The sequence below is a fragment of the Anabrus simplex genome, chromosome 8, assembly GCF_040414725.1.
Source record: "Anabrus simplex isolate iqAnaSimp1 chromosome 8, ASM4041472v1, whole genome shotgun sequence".
Lineage (NCBI taxonomy): Eukaryota > Metazoa > Arthropoda > Insecta > Orthoptera > Tettigoniidae > Anabrus > Anabrus simplex.
In genome coordinates, this window is record NC_090272.1 from 127,788,185 (window position 1) to 127,809,804 (window position 21,620).

At 39.2% G+C, this 21,620-nt stretch overlaps 1 protein-coding gene across 3 annotated transcripts in view; it reads left to right on the forward strand.

Moving 5' to 3' along the window:
• Ac76E (adenylate cyclase type 2 Ac76E) overlaps window positions 1-21,620 on the forward strand; it is a 1,381,264-nt gene that overhangs the window by 449,533 nt on the left and 910,111 nt on the right. For all 3 annotated transcript variants that reach the window (XR_011018659.1, XM_068228989.1, XM_068228988.1), the window contains exon 4: window positions 8,741-8,772. The gene's annotated coding sequence lies outside the window, so the exon portion shown is untranslated. The remainder of the gene's footprint in view (window positions 1-8,740; window positions 8,773-21,620) is intronic.

Consider the following 21,620-nt stretch of genomic DNA (forward strand, 5'->3'; position numbering starts at 1 on the left):
CTGTCGTTGGCGCTAACGTTGGCTGCACTGAAGGAATAGTCGAAGGCGTGGTCGATTGGAATTGGCCAATCAGAGCTAAGTAATTCAATGACAGACATTTTTGTAATAATATCAGCTGTTTGTGACGAATTAATGCTATCGTACGTAGTGAATAAAGAAGAAATTCGGCGGGATATCAGCTTTACTGACAAATAAATTGTTTACATTTGTGCCAAGTGTTGTGTCATGTAATTTTGCCCATTGCTGTCTACAATTTCTTGGAACGCACTTTTATTTCTTATTTTTCTCTGTCATGCTTTACCATAAATAAGTACCGTGGGCCTAATACGTATCTTTTGATGTCTGTATTGTCTTACGGAACACACGGGAACGTTGAAATATTAAAACCCTGGTCTTTCAGCAATAGGCCTACGGTATTCATTTCCTCAGAAAATCAACATTTATTTGAGTTTCAAGTAAACAAATGCCAAGCATGCTCGGGATCTATCTCCTATTAAAATCCATCGCTCTCGGCCGGGATCAATCTCACAAACCTTGGATCCAGCACACAGACCACTTGTATTACTTGATTCTGTATTCGTTTATAACATAACCAAGTTCGCGATATGTCGTACTGTATGCATAATACTCTTCTCCCTATAGCATTAATATTTCTATTGCTGGTATGCTGGCAATAGTTACGACGAAACATTCTTAACTATAATTTATTCTATTACAAGTTTACTAGCAAGCATGAAACACTTTATTGTTTTTCTGATCCTATAAATATATAATCTAGCGATTAGAAATTGTATACCGCCGCCTCTCCTACCGTGCCGGTCAACATTCTGATGGTAAAAATATTTTCGACAAAATGGATTCGAACCGTCTAGTCACAGACTCGGATGATCCTGACCTAACGCCTTAACGACCACAACCACCAGGAATGGCATGGAATGCGGCCGTATTACACAACTTATGTACGAATATGTTTATGCTTCATATTACAGTATTCATACCACGAACAGTATTTTACAGTATATAATATTATAAGGAGACTGCAATTTAAGGTCTGTGGGCCCCGTTGTTAATAAGAAAAATGCCTGCTGCATCATATCTTAAAGCAACCAGAATCATTGCTTCTAGCGAAATTGCATTATTTCGTGCAGGTGACGTTTTAAATGAATCCTTCTTCGATACTAGACAATCCTTGCTGTTCGCTTATGAATTATAAATCCATCAAAAAAACTCCGTTACATCCGATTTTCCAACTTTTGTTGGAATGCGGCTTCTTAACCTCACTTGCACATCAAAATTATTTCCTATTTAACCAAAGACTTCAATAAATTCTCCCATTTTCTAATGCTAATACTAGGTTATAATTTTAGTACGTTTTCTATTAAAGTGCTGCAGTACTGGTAGTCAAAACTAACCCTTCTACTAGGAAAATCACAGATACGTTAATAAAATGTCAAGAAGGTTGAATACAAACAGCAGTTTAAACCTACAATATAGAAGGTTTAACTTTGAACCAAGTTTAAACTTGATACAAAGTTTAAACCAATATGGGGAAAATGAATATTAGTTTAAACTCAGACTTAAACCAGATTAAAATAAACCTAGTTTAAACGTTATGATTTTTTAAAATAATCCCAGTTTAAAATTTTTCTGCAGATAGTTTATTATAAAAAATAAACTATTCAAGAAATATCATCCAAAGTACATCCATACGAGCACAACAGTATCACAAACATTTGCTAAACGTTTCATGGAAATGCACCGAGCAGTTTCTGAGAAAAGGGAGCATTCGTTTCGGAAAAAGCAATTTTGAGTAAATTGCATTTAAAAGTAAATATTTTCGTAAAGCTCACCTACTGCAGAATAGAAGCTTTAAAATCCTCCGCTAAAACAAGACTGCAACTTGCCATTGGAGTTCAAGCAGGGTGACCGACTAATAAAATAGATATTTCTCTTAAAAACACGCCAAACCACAGCCTTCTAGAGTGAATAGTCCCTGAGATGTGTGTAAATCAGTGATACATGGGAAAAAACGTGTCTTGAAATAGAAATGCAAGAAGGCAAAGTCACCTCCATACAGGCCATGAAGGACCTTGGAGGAGTAGAAGGTAAAGGCTTCCACCATTGTTAACCGCGGCACGTGATGGGGTAGAGTGGTTAGCTCTACGCCCGTCCGCCTTTGTCCCCAGGTACTCATTTTTGGTGTAGGCTGAGTGAACCTCAGACCATATGCACCTCCAGAAGTGGAAATCTCGTTTCTTAAATTTTACGACTTCCTGACGGGGATTCGAACCCACGTCCTTCCGGGCGAACCGAGCACGCCTTTACCGCCTCGGCCAGGCAGCCCCTGAAATAGAACTGCACCAATATCTATATATATAAAATAACTTGTCCTGACTGACTGACTGACTGACTGACTGACTGACTGACTGACTGATTCATCATCGCCGAGCCAAAACTACTGGACATAAAGAAATGAAATTTTGGGGATATATTCATATTATGATGTAGGTGCTCGCTAAGAGAGGATTTTTGGATATTCCTTCGGTAAGGGGGTAAAAATGGGGGTGAAATTTAAAAATTAGTGTATCTATATCTCAAAACTTTAAAAGTTTACAGATGTAAAACTTGGTATTTAGGATCTTCTTTAAAAATAAGGAAACACGTATTTTTTTGTTTTCAGAAAATCCCAATATGAGGGATGAAAAAGGGTGAAAATGGGGGAAAATGGGTTGAATGTCTTTAATCAGGATACCGATACTTATATCTCAGAAACTGAAGATATTACAGACCTGAAAATTGGTACTTTTGATCTCTTTTAAAAATAAAGAAGCACGTATTTTTTTGTTTTTGTAAAATCCAATTAATGGGAGGGTGAAAAGGGGGTGAATTTTTAAAATGAGTGAATCTATATCTCCAAACTTTTAAAGTTTGCAGATATAAAAATTGGTATTTAGAATCTTCATTAAAAATAAAGAAACACGCATTTCTTTGTTTTCGGAAAATCGCAATAGGAGGAGTGAAAAGGGTTGAAAATTGGTTGAATGCCTTTAATGAGGCTACTTATATCTCAGAAACTGAAGATATTATAGACCTGAAAATTGGGGTTTGGGATCTCTTTTAAAAATAAAGAAACACGTATTTTTTGTTTTTCTGGAAAACCCAATGAAGGGGGGTGAAAAGAGGGTAATATTTTAAAATGACTGTATCTATATCTCAAAACTTTGAAAGGTTATAGTTGTAAAAATTGGTATTTAGAATCTCCATTAAAAATAAAGAAACACGTATATTTTGTTTTCGGAAAATCGTAATAGGAAGGGTGGTAAAGGTTGAAAAAGGGGTCGAATGCATTTCATGAGTCTACTTATATTTCAGAACCTGAAGATATTACAGACCTGAAAATTGGTGTTTGGGATCTCCTTTAAAAATAAAGAAAGACGTATTTTTCTTTTTGTGGAAAATCCAATTAATGGGGGGTTGAAAAGGCGGTGATTTTTTAAAATGAGTGTATCTATATCTCAAAACTTTTTAAGTTTATAGATGTAAAAATTGGTATTTAGAATCTCCTTTAAAAATAAAGAAACACGCATTCTTTTGTTTTCGGAAAATCCCAATAGGAAGGGTGTAAAAGGGTGAATAATGGGTTGAATGCCTTTCATGAGGCTACTTATATTTCAGAACCTGAAGATATTACAGACCTGAAAATTGGTATTTTGGATCTACTTTAAAAGTAAGGAAACACGTATTTTTTCGTTTGTGGAAAATCCAAATATTGGGGGGTGAAAAGGGGGGTGAATTTTTTAAAATGAGTGTGTCTACATCTTAAAACTTTAAAATTTACAGATGTAAAAGTTGGTAGTTAGAATCTCCTCTAAAAATAAAGGAACACGTATTTTTTTGTTTCCTGTAAATCCTAATAGGAGGGGTGTAAAAGGGTGAAAATGGGTTGAATGCCTTAATTGAGGATACACATATCTCAGAAACGAAAGATCTTACAGAACTGATAATATGCATATGGGATCTCCTTTGAAAATAAAGAAACACGTATTTTTTAGTTTTTGGAAAAGCCAATTAATGGCGGTTAAACAGGAGTGACAAATTGGGGTGAATTGTTTGAAAGACTATATCTACAGAATATCTTGGAAACGTAAAATGTTACAGACGTAAAGAGTGGGTGTAAATCTCCAGTAAATGTAAAGAAATATAGGTGATTTTTTTTGAAACTCCACTTAAGGGGAACTCAAAAGGGGTGAAATTTTAAAATGAGAATTTTTACAGTATATCTAAAAAAACTTAACATGTTACAGAAGTGAAAAATGGTAATTTTTATCTCTATTAAACATAAAGAAACGTGTACTTTTAGTTTTCGAAAATACCACTTGGGTGGAAGGGGGGGGGGTGAAAGTGACTGAAAATGGTGATGAATTCTTTTAATTAGGCTACTGATATCTCAAAAATGAAGATGTTACAGACGTGAAATTTGATATTTGCAATCTGCTTTAAAAGTAAAGAAACACGTATTCTCGGAAAATCCAATGAAGGGGGGGGGGGGGGTGAAAGAATTGAAAAATTAATTGACTGAATTGTATGAGAATACATACATCTAATAAAAACTAAAGTTGTTACAGACGTGAAAATTCTTATTTGGACCGCCTTTAAAAACAAAGAAGAACGCGTTTTGGTGGGGAAACCATCTTGGAAGGCCGGAGTGTAAAAGAGTTGGATTCCTTTCACGAGGACACATAAATCGAAAACTGAAGAAGTTAGAGTCGTGATAATTGGTATTTAGAAGATCCTTTACTATTAAAGAAACAAGTATTATTTGCGGGAAAATTCACTTAAGGGGGGGGGGGGAGGATTATTGTGAAATGAAGTGAAAAAAAGTGAATTATTTTTATGGGGATACTTATATCTCAAAACTGAAGGTAATAGACGTGAACATTGGTGTTTGGCATCTCCCTTAAACATAAAGAAATAAGCATTCTTTTAATTTTTTATGGTGGGGGGGGGGGGGTTGGCGGTAAATAAACTTAACTTCGGTGGGGTGTAGAAGGAGGTGAGACCAATTGATTTTACTGTTATTAATGTACTTATAAGGATCCTTCGTTGCTCAGGCGGCAGCGCGCCAGCCTCTCACAGCTGGGTTCCGTGGTTCAAATCCCGGTCACTCCATGTGGCATTCATGCTGGACAAAACGGGCGCGGGACAGGTTTTTCCTTCGGATACTCCGGTTTTCCCTGTCATCAGCCATTCCAGCAGCACATAATAGTTCAGTGCCGCCAAGGCACCCAATATGACACCACGCCGGATCTCCTGAAGGATTTTATCCATATTAAAAATATTATAGGAAAAGATGGCAAAGATTTACGGACCCAACTGACCGGGAGGAATACCTGAGCCTAGTCCGGGAAGTACGAAATCGATTGATGGAAAGGAAGATTCAAATGTGGGAGGAAACGTGCCGTAAAATCATAGAAAACCAGTCAGATCGAGAATTTTGGTGGATTCTCGCAGAAAACGAGTCAGATCGCGAATTTCGGCGGATTATATATCTAATACAATAACCATTCAATTATAAATTTCAGTATAATACCGTAGCGAAGCACGGGTATCTTGCTAGTATTAAATAAAGTGTGTAAAATAGTAAGTATTCGAATATTTGAATGAAACAAATGCCACATTATTCAGTGTGATTCACACGTTAATAAAATGTAAAAAAGTGAAAATGACAAAATTTGCCGATTTGGGCATTTACGACTTTCCTCAAGTTTGGACTGTACCTCACATACCAAGTGGTATTATTCACCAAAGACTCAGTAGAATTTTAGTCATAAAAGTCTCATAATATTTTTGAATTTAAGTTGTTCAATCGATTAATCACATAGTTTCACAGTCTATTTTTAAGATTATTAATGTTAATTTTAAAGACGAATAGAATTTTATTGAAACGTATATTTAAAGTTACATCATGAGTATTCCTTCGTGAGGTGTGTTTCTAATATGTTCATGTATTTGTGAGTAGAATGTGGTCCCTAGATGAACCGGATCTAGTACTCAATTATTAAAACACTGTGATATAGTACCTTTATTGTGCTGATTGGTGGAACACCCTGGTAATATTTGAGCTAAACTCCTCATGTTGTCTAGTACGCCTCATTACAGCGTCGCAGTGATTTTTGGGGTAAACAGACAGGTCTCATGAGTAGGCAGTGTGTCGAAAATTGTCTTGCGAATTAACTGAAGTGTCTCTTGTTGAATGCCAACAGATTATTCCCTTTTTATCTGCTACTTTTTTACGTGGCACCGACACAGACAGGTCTTATGGTGACGATGGGATAGGAAAGGACTAGGAACGAAACGATCCTAGCCTTAATTAAGGTACAACCTTAGCATTCGCCTGGTGTGAAAATGGAAAACCATCTTCAAGACTGCCGACAGTGGGGTCCGAATCCACTTTCTCTCGAATTTAAGGTCACAGCTACGTAATGCAAATCGCGAAGCCAACTCTTCTGGTAGTGACTTCCCATCGGTTGTCGTGAGTTTGAATTCTGAGTCTTCTCGGAATTTGGGACTAGTTTGGCGGACTGGAACGGAAATTAGTCAGTCTCAGATAACACATCTATACACATAAAATAAAAGTTTTCTCTATACATTACTCGGAATTTAAAAATAATGGTATTTCTGTATCGGCCGTGCCCACAGTAACAAGGAAATGGACTTTAAATTTTCGTCTTGTCTGTCTGTCTGTCTGTCTGTCTGTCTGTCTGTCTGTCTGTCTGTCTGTCTGTCTGTCTGTCTGTCTGTCTGTCTGTCTGTCTGTCTGTATGTATGTATGTACGGGCTTCACGAGAAAATGTCTGAACAGAATGTAATTAAAATCGGTATGTAACGTCGGGGGATAAGCAGCTACAATCTAGGTTATAAATAATTTTATTCACGATGAATGAAATGGTAGTTTATTGGAAGGCCTAAAATTTAATTCTCAAATATCTATGTTATTAGTTATCCTATCGATGAATATTACATAACGAAAGCTATTTAGAATTAAATTTCCGATCATTAATGCCTTGTACATTGTTACCGTTCTGCCTATGATAACTGAGAAACTCACGAATTTCGATTTTTGTTGCTAAGTTCATATCACCGCGAGAAAATGGGTGAACTGAATTTAATGAAAATATGTATGTAAAATCGGTATGCTAAGTTGGGGAATAAGGCGCTACATTCTAGGTTATAAATAATTTTATACAAGCAGCATTAAATTGTAGTTTAGGGGAAGAGGCCTAAAATGTCATTTTTAAATACCTATGTTATTGGTCCTATCGAAAAGTACTACATAACAAAAGTTATAGAGAATACAACAGAGAATACAATTAATGTCTTAATACAGTTTTACCGTTCCGAATTTGGAAACAGAATTAATGAATTTTCACTTTAGTTGCTTATGCTTACTCCATATCAATGCCGAGCATTGCTAACATGGGAATATTTTTCAATCGTGTGAACTGGCGATGGTTTTTGTCATGATAGTCTTCAGGTCAAAAATCGCGTGGTCAATGCTCCTTATCGACAGCAACAATTAAAAGATGATTATAAAAATGGGGAAATGTTGTAAAGGAACGATCCCTTTAAGAATAACGAGCTCTTGAAGAAAAAGACAAAAGGGAGTCAAGAAAGGAGGAAGAAATCTCTTCATATCACATACATTAATATCACAAAGTCGGAAGAAACCTAAATGTGACGGCCTACAATATCGAAAACTCATAAAATTGATCAATTGTGTGTTGTGATGTGCTTTGTCTTTTCCGCTGCCATTCATCTCCAATGGATGGAATTACTGCTGCGTGCCGAGTAAAACAACCTATGTGAATACAGGCGTGAAATACCTGGGGAGTTAAATAACTTTATTTTTTTTGAGCGTGGTTCTGGTTCATACATTTTCTGAGTTAGTACGTAACACACTGGTTCATCGTAGTATTCCAACTGTTCAATCCCTACTCTGAGGCGCTGATTGGAATGAGCAGTGTGCACACTTAACGGAATACGGCAGAACAGTGTTAACGGCTGTCTGCGGCCTGGTCATTCCGTAGCGAAGCACGGGCACGTCAGCTAGTTTAAGAATAAAATTACTTTAATTCTAAAAAGTAGTATTCTGTGGTATACTCCTTCAACTCCAGATACCATTGATGGAATAGGTCATTTCCCATAAAATTTAGCCCAAATTAATTGCAAATACACACATAGTTACAAATACTACAGAGATAGGTTTTAGGATTGACTTCCCTAATTATAACTAAACAGGAATTTCGTGATAAAACTACAACAACGACGACTGTACCGTAATTTGAATCTCTGCAGCTAGTAGGCTACATACAGGAAGATAAACAAATAACCAACTGGGGTACATAACCAAGCAATGCAATTCTAAAGCCGTGTTGAGATGTGTAGGAATCTCTGTACTCGGTTTCATAATCCAGATGTGTTCACTGTGGTAATGCAGATTTAGAATAGCTACTGAGCGACTGAAATCCCATAAAAGACTCCCTCTGCGCCTGTCGACACGTTTGCAATAAGCCTATTAACTAGAGCGGGATGAATGAAAGAGCTTTCCTCTTTAATCCTCATTCCTTTACTTAAGTCCACGCGCGTGATTTCGTGCATGTCAGTGGCTCTGTATCAACAAGTAGATGTGTCATAATACTGCATTAATAAATAAATGCGTTCATTCTCTTCTCTGTTACAGGTATTGCCATTCAAACGGAGATTCCAATTGCGGTGAGTTACATCATTATTTACAGTGCTGTTATGTTTTAAGTTCTTAGAACCTTAAATCAGCTAACATTACATCTTTCAGCTGCAGGGCAATGCGTTGTGAAAATCCGTTTTATTCATTAAATTCGAAACATGCTTCCTCTCTATTATTGTCCGCAGTAATTCGTGTTAGTGGTTTGTCGTAAGTGAACACAGTTTCAGAATCTTTTCAGTGGACTTTGACAAAGCCTACAAGGATAAAAATGATGAATAGCATGCTGGAAAAATTGAGCAGATCGAGTGACAACATTGGTATGAAAATTAACAGAAAAAAGACTAAGGCCATGATCACGAGTAAGAAGAAGGATGTAACAGCAAATATATTTTTCTCAGGTGAAGAAATAGAACATGTGCCTGCGTTCAGATATTTAAGAAGCACAACCAGAAGTGATCTATATTGTTTGGATAAGGTGTAGGCAAAGAAGCATACATGAAGCAAAGGGTACTGATGAGTGGGTCACTGGACCTTGAGATGAGGTTAATGAAGAGCTTTGTATGGAGCGTTACTCTGAATGGGTGTGAGACACTTTGAGAAGGGAGGAAGAAAGAAGATTGAAATCTTTTGAAATGTGGGTGTGGAAAAGATCAACTGGCAAGACAAATTAAGTAATGAAGTAGTATTGGAAAGACTAGGTGAAGAAAGGACAACAATACTGGAAACCATTAAAGAGAGAAAGAAGAATTGGTTATGTCACTGTTTATGAAGGAAATGTTGATTAAAACAGGCATTGGAAGGAAAAGTTGCAAGGAGAAGTTTGAGAGGAAAAAGAGGTACCAGATGATGGACAATGTGAACATAAATGGAAGATACTGGACGACTAAAAGGATGGCAGAAGACCGATCGGCTTAGAAAATGCATGCAAAAACCTGCTGATAGGAAGACAACCGATGATGATGATGATGATGATGATGATGATGATGATGATGATACAGGAAAGAAGAAGTCAGCTACTAGTCGCCAACCTAAGACGCAGCACAACATCCTGATTCACCTTGAAGCACAGCATTAGGTAACGGCCACAAATGTCTGCAAAGTAACATAATCTTTGTCATCTATTTCAGTGTCAAAGCATATCTTTTTAATTCCATTCTTTGAACCCACATCTACAATACTTAACAAAAGTACTAAGCGAAATTGCAAGAAATCATTATTTATGTATATAGAACAAAAATAGGACATATCGATGTATATCCATAATTAATTCTTAATTTTTTGAGTTAGCTAACTTTCAAGTATAACCTTATTGTATTCCACTTCGTTTAGATGCTGGATTTGTGACAAATTTGGTCGACATAATTTATGATTTTCATCATTTCCGAGCTGATTTCCAAGTTTCAGTAGCTTTAACTTTATTTTGGACACGTACACCTAATCAACACTTGTAAATTTTATTCTATTTCATTTATAGTAAGGCTAGTTTCGGTCTGTTACTAAGACCATCTTCAGCTTCAAAGATAAACTTAAAAACCTATACAATACAAAATTTGACATATGATAAAGCTCTATATTATAAATTACATTCCTTTTTTTCTTGGTTGAGTCTTCATGAATTAGGACTACCATATATATGACCGTTATGTAACATTAAAAAACTTTGTTTTGTCCTGCAATTTGTGAAAAACACATTAAAAGACAGTAAATTATATTATATATTATAAAAAGGAATGTAATTTATATTATAGAACTTTATCATATTTTAATGTTTGTGGTGTGTAGTTGTTAAGTTTACCTTTGTATCTGAAGATGGTCTTAGTAACAGACCGGAACTAGTCCTACTATATGAGATTGAACAGGGGCTGCCTGGCCGAGGCGATAAAGGCGTGCTCGGTTCGCTCGGAAGGACGTGGGTTCGAATCCCCGTCAGGAAGTCGTAAAATTTAAGAAACGAGATTTCCACTTCCGGAGGTGCACATGGCCATGAGGTTCACTCAGCCTACACCAAAAATGAGTACCTGGTTAATTCCTGCGGGCAAAGGTGGCCTGGCGTAGAGCTAAGCACTCTACCCCATCAAGTGCCGAGGTTACGGATAGTGGAAGCCTTTACCTTCCACCCCTCCCAGGGCCTTCATGGCCTGTACGGAGATGACTTTGCTTTTATATGAGATAGAATAAAGTTCTTCAATACAATTAACAAGTGTTGATTAGGTGGACATGTCCAAAATAAAGTTAAAGCTACTGAAATTTGGTCATCTTTACAACGAAAAGTGAAATTTTCAAAATATCTGCACTCTGCCTCAATACAGACCAGTCGCCTGACTTGAGTTCGTACACGCTCCAACATTCCTCGCTTAGGGGCTATATCCATAATTCACGTAGAGGAAGCTGCTACAGCGCAGTGAATAGATGGTTACACGTTATAACATAACAGTATCTCAGATTTAATTCCTGAAAATAAACATACTGCTGGTCTCTAAGGTTGCTCATAACGGCCTTCTTCTTATTACTTTCCCCGGCTTCTTCGCAGTTACCTGGGGTTAGCACTCTGTACGGATTTAGTCCACTTTGACTTCCAGGTACATTTCCTGACCCCAAATCCAAGTGGAGGGGTATATTCGTTATTGCGTGCTCCTGTGATAGTTTGTAGTGCCCCTGTGTAAATAAAGATGCGAATTAATACGAACAAAAAGACAATCCCCGAGTTAAAAGAATTACTCAAACATAGTTAAGATAACAGACCCAACCGGGAATCGAATCCGGGACCCAGGAGACTGAAGTCCCCTACACAGACCATTAAGCCAAGGAAATTGTTCATAACTGTCTGAAAACGCAGTAGTTATGCTGTTTCGGACATATGCTTTTGTTTTTTTGTTTGTTTGTTTGTTTGTTTGTTTGTTTATTTGTTGAGTCCTCAGCCCGATATCTTCCACAGCTCCACCGTCAGCTTTCATAGACGGTCTAGGCCTCAATGAAGGGCCATACTAGGTAAATGAGGAGTGCGTTAGTTAACCTATGTTTATTCTTTGTATACGAAGGGAACATCCGCGGACCTGTAACCCCCTCTTCAGACCATAGCTATACACATTTGGACCTCCACTTCTTACTTGGCCAGTGGCTGGTATTTCATGAGAATTATGACTGAAAAATCACATTTGTGAAAGCCTGGGCTCATGAAATGCACACCAGTTACAGCTTTAATCTGAGTAAGACTATGTTGGATAGAATTACCTAGTACATTTTTGGTTGCTATGTCCTTCAAAATTTTCTCCAACTTTCCTCATCGATGACTAAAATTTTACATAACATTCTATTAATAACACATTTTAAAATATTGTATTTCAACATACATTTTGGAAGGCTTATATATGCAGCTTACATCACAAAATTCTTTGTAATGAACTTATTTGTACCGAGTAAATATGTGCGTGGTTTTGGTAACGTAACTATCAGCTTGAAGTCAGGAGATAGTGGTTTCGAACTCCACTGTTGGCAGCCCTAGGGATGGTTTTCTGTGGTTTGATATTTTCACACCAGGCAAACCTAATCACTAGAAGGCTCCAAATTCGAACCTGGAATCTTATGTGGACAGACGGTAACGCGGCGCAGCTGGACATCCCTGCTTCATAGGCGAGCTGCCTCACCGGTAGCTTGGGCACGGTGAGGACTGTGCAATCCAATCTGTACGACTAGAGACAATTTCCTATTGCCAGTTTGCCTGGTTCAGGGGATTATTTTGGGGCCTTGCTGTGGAAACAGGCAGCTAATTTTTTGTATGAGGTCTTCTCGTAGTACATCGATTTTGTCACCAAAGTTTTAAATACGTTTTGGCATAAAAGGTATGACGTGGTGTAGAGGTAGCCTGCCTGCCTCTTACCCGGAGAACCCGAGTTCGATTCCCGGCCAGGTCAGAGTTTTTACCCTAATCTGAAGACTGGTTCGAGGTCCACTCAGCCTGCGGGATTAGAATTGAGGAGTTATCTGACGGAGAAATAGCGGCCCCGATCTAGAAAGCCAAGAATAACGGCCGTGATGACCACACGACACGCCGTAATCTGCAGGACTTCGGGCTGAGCAGCGGTCGCTTGGTAGGCCAAGGCCTTTCAGGGTTGAAGTGCCATGACACTTCCGTGTAAGGCAGGTACTACTGGTCAGCTAGTCTCAGGCAGAGTTTAGCTGCTATGAGGTGGCCATGCTCTGTCTGTCCAAACTCTTGCCAACAGGATGCGGTCTAACCTAATCAAATGTCTGGGAAGAATTTTTACTTTTTATTGACATACAGTAACAAATACCGGAAATGTAACTGTCAAATGCTGCCTGACATTACCTTATAACTAGTGCTCGGAAGTTGAAGACCTACAAATTGCCTAAAAAGGACGTACAAGTGCGATCCAAATTCACTCATAATGTTAGTTTTAATTGCATATTTAATCTTCTTCTTCTTTTTCTACCGCTTTTCCCACACATATAACATCTCGGGTGCGAACCGTGTCGCACATATGGATTTACCCTGTTTTACGGCCGGGTGCCCTTCCTGACGCCAACCCTATATGGAGGGACGCAATCACTATTGCGTGTTTCTGAGGTGGTTGGTAATGCGGTTTGTTGTCTGAATGTGAAGAGGAAAGTGTTGGGACAAACACAAACACCCAGTCCCCGGCCCAGAAGAATTAATAGAAGCGATTCAAATCCCTGACCCGGCCGGGAATCGAACCCGGGACCCTCTGAACCGAAGGCCTCAACGCTGACCATTCATCCAGTGAGTCGAACTAATTACATATTTAATGAAGGAATATAATGTTTAAAAATTCAAAATACTGGTGGTATGAAACATACAGTGCAAAAACATACGAGTGAAATATTTCTTCTTTCAGACAATATATATTTTTAGTTTAACATAATTTTAAAAAGGAATTCTGTGTTTTTTTTTAACTTGCAGAATTTACAATGAAATATTTCTTTCCACCTACAATGAATTAAGCGAGCCCGCAATGGGCATCCTGGAGAAAAGAAATTGAAACTAATATAACTGGAATCATATTTGTCTTAACCACATTAGGGTTACAGAAACTGGAATTCAGAAACATTACCTGAGTTGGCTTTGCAGAGTAACACAGTAATCATCTCTAGGTTCTTAGGTTTCAAGGATCGTTGGATTTCATACAGTATATTGTGAAACATCGAAAAACTTCTCTTCACATCAACGGATTTTAAGGGTTCAACCAGGTGTATGCATAAGTCTTTTCTGGTTTCACTAAGAGATGGCGCCAGCGAACAGAACGCTGCGTAAGAATTTTACACATACGTCAGCTTATTCGTCTGACATTAACCTACCAACACACACAAGTTGAGTCCGCCGAACACTAGCGTCTGTGTTGTATCGTTCTGTTATCATGTAGACATTTGTGCCTTATTTAATCAAAAGGAAAAGGCTGTGGAAAGTCATCGTTTGCTGGTAGGAAGATTATATGGTGTACACGCTGCATCGATTAGAACATGTGAGACATGGTTTCGACAATTTAAACGTGATAATTTCAATGTGAAAGACAGTGCGCGCTCTGGTGCCGGTATTGTATATTATGAGCTCTTGAAGCCCGGCGAAACCGTTAATACACAACACTATCGCCAACAGATGATTAATTTAAATCACGTATTGATCGAAAGATGACTGGAATGGGTCATAAAACATGGCAAAGTGATTTTCTTACACGACAATGCGCCGTCTCACACAGAAAAACCAGTGAAAGACACCTTGAAATCGCTTGGATGGGACATCCTTCCGCACCTGCCGTACTCTCCTAACCTTGCGCCATATGAAGATCACCTATTCGAATCAATGGGGCACGCTCTCGCAGAGCAGCACTTTAGCAATTTCGAGGAAGTTAGAAAGCGTCTCGATGAATGGTTTGCCGCAAAAGACAAGCAGCTTTTCTGGCATTCATAACTTACCTGAAGGATGTGCGCAGTATATAAACGCCGATGGCCAATATTTTGCACTTAAAAAAATTAATTTCCCTTGAAAATTACGTGTTTTACTTACCACAAAATACCAGAAAAATCTTATGCATACACCTGGTATAGTGGGCTACATGAGGCAAGCGAGATATTTATCTTCAAAAGCACTCACATCAAAATTGTCTCCTTTCACTATTTGACTTATCATGCACATAATTTGTAACCCCTGGTTTTTTCAAGCACTAGTTTCATTTCTTCATTTCCTTTTCTTTTCATAAATAGTACAAATATATGTATGTACTAGAGAAAAGATGTCTGAGAGGCGATGGATGAACTAATGATTCGAAAAGAGAATGGACGGTAAAAAAGTAGTGGAGGGAAGGTGAAGTTGCACAAAAAAGCGTTTAGACCTAAGACAGGCCAAAAAAAGAGACCGATAATCCAGAAAAACATCGGAAAAGGAAAAGAATTACAAATAAAACTTACTATTTTCTGGCCTACAGTGATACAGAATGAACATATATTATGTTGGGCCTCGTCTTCGGACACGCGAGAAAAAAATTTCCTCAACTTTAGAGCCCTACTTATAACATATCGGTGTGATCACAGTAATTCTACAGCGTAAGAAAGAAGTACCTGCCATAAACTCTTAGACATTTCCAGACAACCCATAGTAAGTAACTAACTTAGGAGGAAAAAACACCTGTTCATCTTACATATTAGTCAGTGGTGACACTAAATGTTGTTACATACAGTGTAACAGTTACAGCGTAACTCTCAACATGTTTGTCGCACTCGACTGAGGAATTGCAGTTAATGATGTTGCTGTAACTTGTTAGCAGGACCGACATGATAAGCTTTGTTGGTATAATTGCTCCGGAGTTTGAATGGTGATGGAAAGTACACAATGACTTCATTATCTGTCTGGTTCGTCTGTGTCGCTACGCATTCTGGTTTGCCGTTACAGATTCAGACATGTCCTCTGCTAGACGTTCTAAACATCATACCCTTAACATTCACAACAGGATTATTATTAGAGAGACTGCTCAACTGAGAGAATAAACCTCTCCAGGCCAACTTATTTTGAATGATTTAAAAAAAAAATATTAAGAAATTGCATCTTGAACTTGGGCGCAGCATATAGAAATTCAGGAGGAAAAGGGACTCTCTCGTAAACTGTGGCAAGTTACTGTGCAGTAAATAACAAGAATCCCCTTTATCTTTTATAAGCGCATATTCAATTACACTTTCATGAAAATTGCTAAAAGTCTATATAATGAACATGGTGATACAAATTATTATATTTGGACTTACCAACCTTGAATGAAATTCGTGAGGCCATCCTATATATATGAGCAGATTTAGCGTCTATTAATTTAATTTATATTTCATTCTCTTCAAAACTTTATCTATTGTATTCAGTACCTAGTGTAACGAGTGAGATGTAGATGTTTTAGTATACATGCTAAGATTTTCTGCTGCTGTCTTTGATGTTTCACTGCAGCCTCCAAAGTTTAACTATCAAGATAGAAAATGTCATCCATTGGAGCGTTATCTGGAAACGTGCACACCAACATTCCTTCATATACAAACTAAAAATACAAATAATAATTATTTAATATTACATAATTTAATCCAATCTAATCTGTTATTGTGGGCTTGGGAGCACAAAACAATGTTCAAAAATATTATATTTAATATACACACGGTGTTATATTATAAATGCTGTCTGTCAAAGAAAGCCCCCACCGAACTCGATAGCTGTAGTCGCTTAAGTGCGGCCAGTATCAGGTAATCGGGAGATAGTGGGTTCGAGCCCCACTGTCGGCAGCCCTGAAGATGGTTTTCCGTGGTTTCTCATTTTCACACCAGATAAATGTCGGGGCTGTACCTTCATGAAGGCCACGACCGCTTCCTTACACTTCCTAGGCCTTTCCTATCCCATCGTCGCCATAAGACATATCTGTGTCAGTGCGACGTAAAGCAAATAGCAAAAAAAAAAATAGAAAGCCCTGAATTATTTTTTAAAAATATTTTCATGTCTACTGAAATCAAGAGCATTATTTTTACGAGATGCACTGTTATACATACATCATAGTCTCTAGTGTGGTGAATTTTCAAGGGTAAATATTCTAAAATTATGGAATCTTGAACTTTGGGCAGCACATACAAATTTAGGAGGAAAAGGAACACTCTAGTAAATTGTGACAAGTGATTGTGCAGTAAATAACATGATCCCCTTTATCTTTTATAAGCGCACATTCAGCAATCAAGTAAGTTAGTTAAGATTTATATAACAATGCGAAGAAGCGAATATTAACATTAAACAAAGGAAGTATTGAAAACGAACTTCAGTAGGAACTGTGACCTTTGGTGAGGTCGGTCAGGAGTTATTCATGGAATCACAGACAGAGCTGGTTACACACACCGTTCGTGCTTTGGTTTGGACAAGATATCAGCTGGTATTTCTCCAGATGCAGCATGCTCCAAATTCATGGCTCCAGACTAAACAGTTTCTCGAAAAATGTGATGGCGAACATCAATGTGCTTTTTCGTGCGTGAAAAACAGGATCTGTGGCTAGTTTCTGAACACTGAAATTGTCCTTGTAAAGTGTAATCTTATTAACATCAGATGCTCCAAACTCTTTCAAAAAAATGTTGAAGATTAACTAGTTCTTTGGTGGCATCACTGAGCGCTATATACTCCACTTCAGTGGTTGACACAGCTACTGTGCGTTGTTTCCTGGAATCCCATGTAATAGGACCGTCATTCATTACAAAGACATATCCAGTAACTGAACGTCTGTCGTCGATTGACCCTCCATAATCAGCATCAAATTAGCCAACTATTAATCCATTTCCAAAGCTGTAACCGATCCCCAAGTCCAAGATGCCCTTTAAATGGCGCAAAACCCTCTTTGACGCCATCCAGTGTGGCGTTCCAAAGCAGTCGTTATACTGGCTGAGGCAACTAACTGTGTGCGTTATGCCAGGACGTGTAGCTATTGAAATACATAGTAGATATCCGATGAGTTCGCGGTAGGGTGGTTTGTCACCCTCTGAACTGGTCCATACATCAGCCTTGGTGAGCTTCATTCCAGCGATGGCAGGCATCGAAACGGGATTGCATTCTGACATGTTGAAACGACAGGATGTCCTCTATGTACGTTCTCTGATTCAATGCAATCTTGTCGTTTTCTATGTAGAAGACTATCCCCAGACAACTCTTCACTTCACCAAGAATCTTCAGTTCAAAAGTCTCACTTAAACGATTTTTGAATTAGTAGTATAATAAGCGGGTTCTGCGGCACCTCCGCCGCCGCACGCCTCCGCCCGCCTCCTCCTCCGCCGCCGCCTCCGCCGCCGCCTCCTCCTCCGCCGCCGCCGCCCGCGGGAAATTTGAATTTTGGCGGGAAATTTGAATTTTGGCGCGAGATTTGAATTTGTAAACAAAGCCACGTGCTTTTTGACAGCTGTCATCGACAACAACGCAACGCTAACCTCACTGCTGCCATCTTGACGGGCCTAAACCTCACTAGTGCCAACTTAACCTAACTAGCATGAGGTAAACAAAGCCACGTGTTTTTTGACAGCCACGTGCTTTTTGACAGACAACAACGCATCGCTAACCTCAGTACTGCCATCTTGACGGGCCTAAACCTCAGTAGTGCCAACTTAACCTCACTAGCGCGAGGTAAACAAAGCCACGTGCTTTTTGACAGCCACGTGCTTTTTGACAGATTTGTAAACAAAGCCACGTGCTTTTTGACAGCTGTCATCGACAACAACGCATCGCAAACCTCAGTACTACCATCTTGACAGGCCTAAACCTCAGTAGTGCCAACTTAACCTAACTAGCATGAGGTAAACAAAGCCACGTGTTTGTTGACAGCCACGTGCTTTTTGACAGATTTGTAAACAAAGCCACGTGCTTTTTGACAGACAACAACGCATCGCTAACCTCAGTACTGCCATCTTGACGGGCCTAAACCTCAGTAGTACCAACTTAACCTAACTAGCGCGAGATAAACAAAGCCACGTGCTTTTTGACAGCCACGTGCTTTTTTGACAGCTGTCATCCGCTATCTTTAATCTATAGAGCACAGTGCTGCCCTCTTTAGCTACTTACCTTTGAAATGTGGTGGCGGATAATTTGAAAGTGCTTTTCGACAAGCAGCCATCTTTAATCCAGAGAGAACAGTGCTACCCTCTATGTGGTGGCGGCAAATTGAAAAATTCCACGTGCTCTTGTTTGAAAACAAACTCACGTGCTTTTTTGACAGCTGTCATCTGCCATCTTTGAGCACAGTGCTGCCCTCTTTAGTTTGAAATGTGGTAGCGGTAAATTCCACGTGCTCTTGTTTGGAAACAAAGCCATGTGCTTTTTTGACAGCTGTCATCCGCCATCTTTAATCAACAGAGCACCGTGCTGCTATCATGCGGGCAATTTCATCACCTATCACCCGCCATCTTTAATCTACAGAACACCGTGCTGCCCTCTTTATGGCTACTACCTTAAGCATGTAGTAGCGGGCAATTTGAAAAGTTCTGTTAGCTATCATCCACCATCTTTAATCAAGAGAGCACCGTGCTGCCATCTTTAGTTGAAATGTGGTGGCGGCAAATTCCACGTGCTCTTGTTTGGAAACAAAGCCATGTGCTTTTTTGACAGCTGTCATCCGCCATCTTTAATCAACAGAGCACCGTGCTGCTATCATGCGGGCAATTTCATCACCTATCACCCGCCATCTTTAATCTACAGAACACCGTGCTGCCCTCTTTATGGCTACTACCTTAAGCATGTAGTAGCGGGCAATTTGAAAAGTTCTGTTATCTATCATCCACCATCTTTAATCAAGAGAGAACCGTGCTGCCATCTTTAGCTAGATACCTTTGAAATGTGGAGGCGGGAAATTGAAAAATTCCACGTGCTCTTGTTTGGAAACAAACTCACGTGCTTTTTTGACAGCTACCATCCGCCATCTTTAATCAACAGAGCATAGTGCTGCCCTCTTTAGTTTGAAATGTGGTGGCGGCAAATTCCACATGCTCTTGTTTGGTAAACATAGCCACGTGCTTTTTTGACAGTTATCATCCGCCATCTTTAATCCAGAGAGCACCGTGCTGCCCTCTTTATCGCAGTAGATGTAAATTCGTCACCTGTCATACGCAGTGCTGCTATCTTTAGCTAGATACCTTTGAAATGTGGTGGTGGATAATTTAAAAAGAAAAATTCTACAGCAGTCCTCTCTCGACGCTAATTGCATAAGATGGCGGCTATACATGACTCCTTAAGGGTGCTTACGCAAGATGGCTGCTATACACAGGTTCTTATGAGACGCCCTTGGGATGCTTGCGCAAGATGGTGGTTATACAAGGCTCCTTATGAGGCGCCCTAGTGATGCTTGCGCAAGATGGCGGTTGCTCTTATGAGGCGGCTTAAGGGTCCTTGCACAAGATGACTAGAGACGCCCTAAGGATGCTTGCGCAAAATGGCGGACGCAAGATGGCGGCTATACACGACTCCTTATGAGACGCCTTAAGGGTGCTTGCGCAAGATGGCTGCGGCTCCTAGCTTAGAGGCTAACGTGTCATGCTAGTTCGATTCATTAAATTTGGGGCTTAAATGCAAAATGTTAAATATCTCGAAAACGGTGCATCGTAGAGCAAAACGGACAAAATTTTTCCGCCCAATACCTCGGTTCGCAGTACGAGGAACATGATAGCATAAGTCTAATGATGAGATCGACGGTTCGGTTCCTACTTAGGCCCTATGGCATTCACTCTGTTTTAGCTTGTATTGAAGCAAGTCTTCGTAACATGATCAGGTCTAGCTATGGTAGAGAGTATAACGTGCTGTGCAGGTTCGATTCATTAAAATTAGGGCTTAAATGCAAAATGTTAAATATCTCGAAAACGGATAAAATTTTTCTACCTGATACTTAGGTTTGCAGTATCAGGAGCATAAGAAAAACATAGTCTAATGATGAGATCGACGGTTCGATCCCTACTTAGGCCCTTTGGCATTGGCAGCTATCTAATTCTACAAGATGGCGGCTATACATAGCTTCTTATGAGACAGCTTAAGAGCGCTTGCACAAGATGGCTGCTGCTCTTATGAGACGCCCTAGGGGTGCTTGCGCAAGGTAGCAGTGACAAGACGGTGACTATACACAGCTGCTTATGATACGGCCTAGAGGTGCTCACACAAGATGGTGGCTGCTCTGATGAAGAAAGTTAGCTTTGCATCGTGCAGGTATCTTTACAGAGCACTAAACCTCATACCTTTGAAATGTGGTGGCAGGTAATTTGAAAAATTCGACGTGCTTTTTCATAAGCTGTTAAGGCCTCCTCTTATGTCAAGGCATAGCTCTATCGAACGAGTTTAAACCTGCATCGGGATAGCTAGAGTAAGCGCGTGCTGCAGTGATGACGTCATTATGCATGTTTAGACTTGCAAATCACAGAAGAAACGTAACAAGGCTGGAATCGAAAACTGCACTCTATGCTGTTAACTTTATCATGTGATCGAAACATTGATTGAAGTATTTAGAACACGCAATAAGTAGAACCAAACACTGTACTCGATACAACATGTGTTTAGAAAATGTCAGGGGATATCTTTGTTCTAAGAAGATTAGTTTACCGCACATTCCTTGGCTAAAGGGCTAATGGGCTAAAGGTCTAATGGGCTAAAGGGCTAATGGGCTAAAGGGCTAAAGGGCTAATGGGCTAAAGGGCTAAAGGTGCAACAACCTCATCGATCGCTATCAGCAAGAACGCTTGTACTTTGTAGAAAATTAATCTTTATTTGTAAATGGTTTCATGTTCAGAACAAGGAATGGAACCTAGGGGTTACGTCTTACGTAATAAAATCCCCGAGGTGCGATGAGTTACGTTTTTCGAACTAGTGTTTGGAACA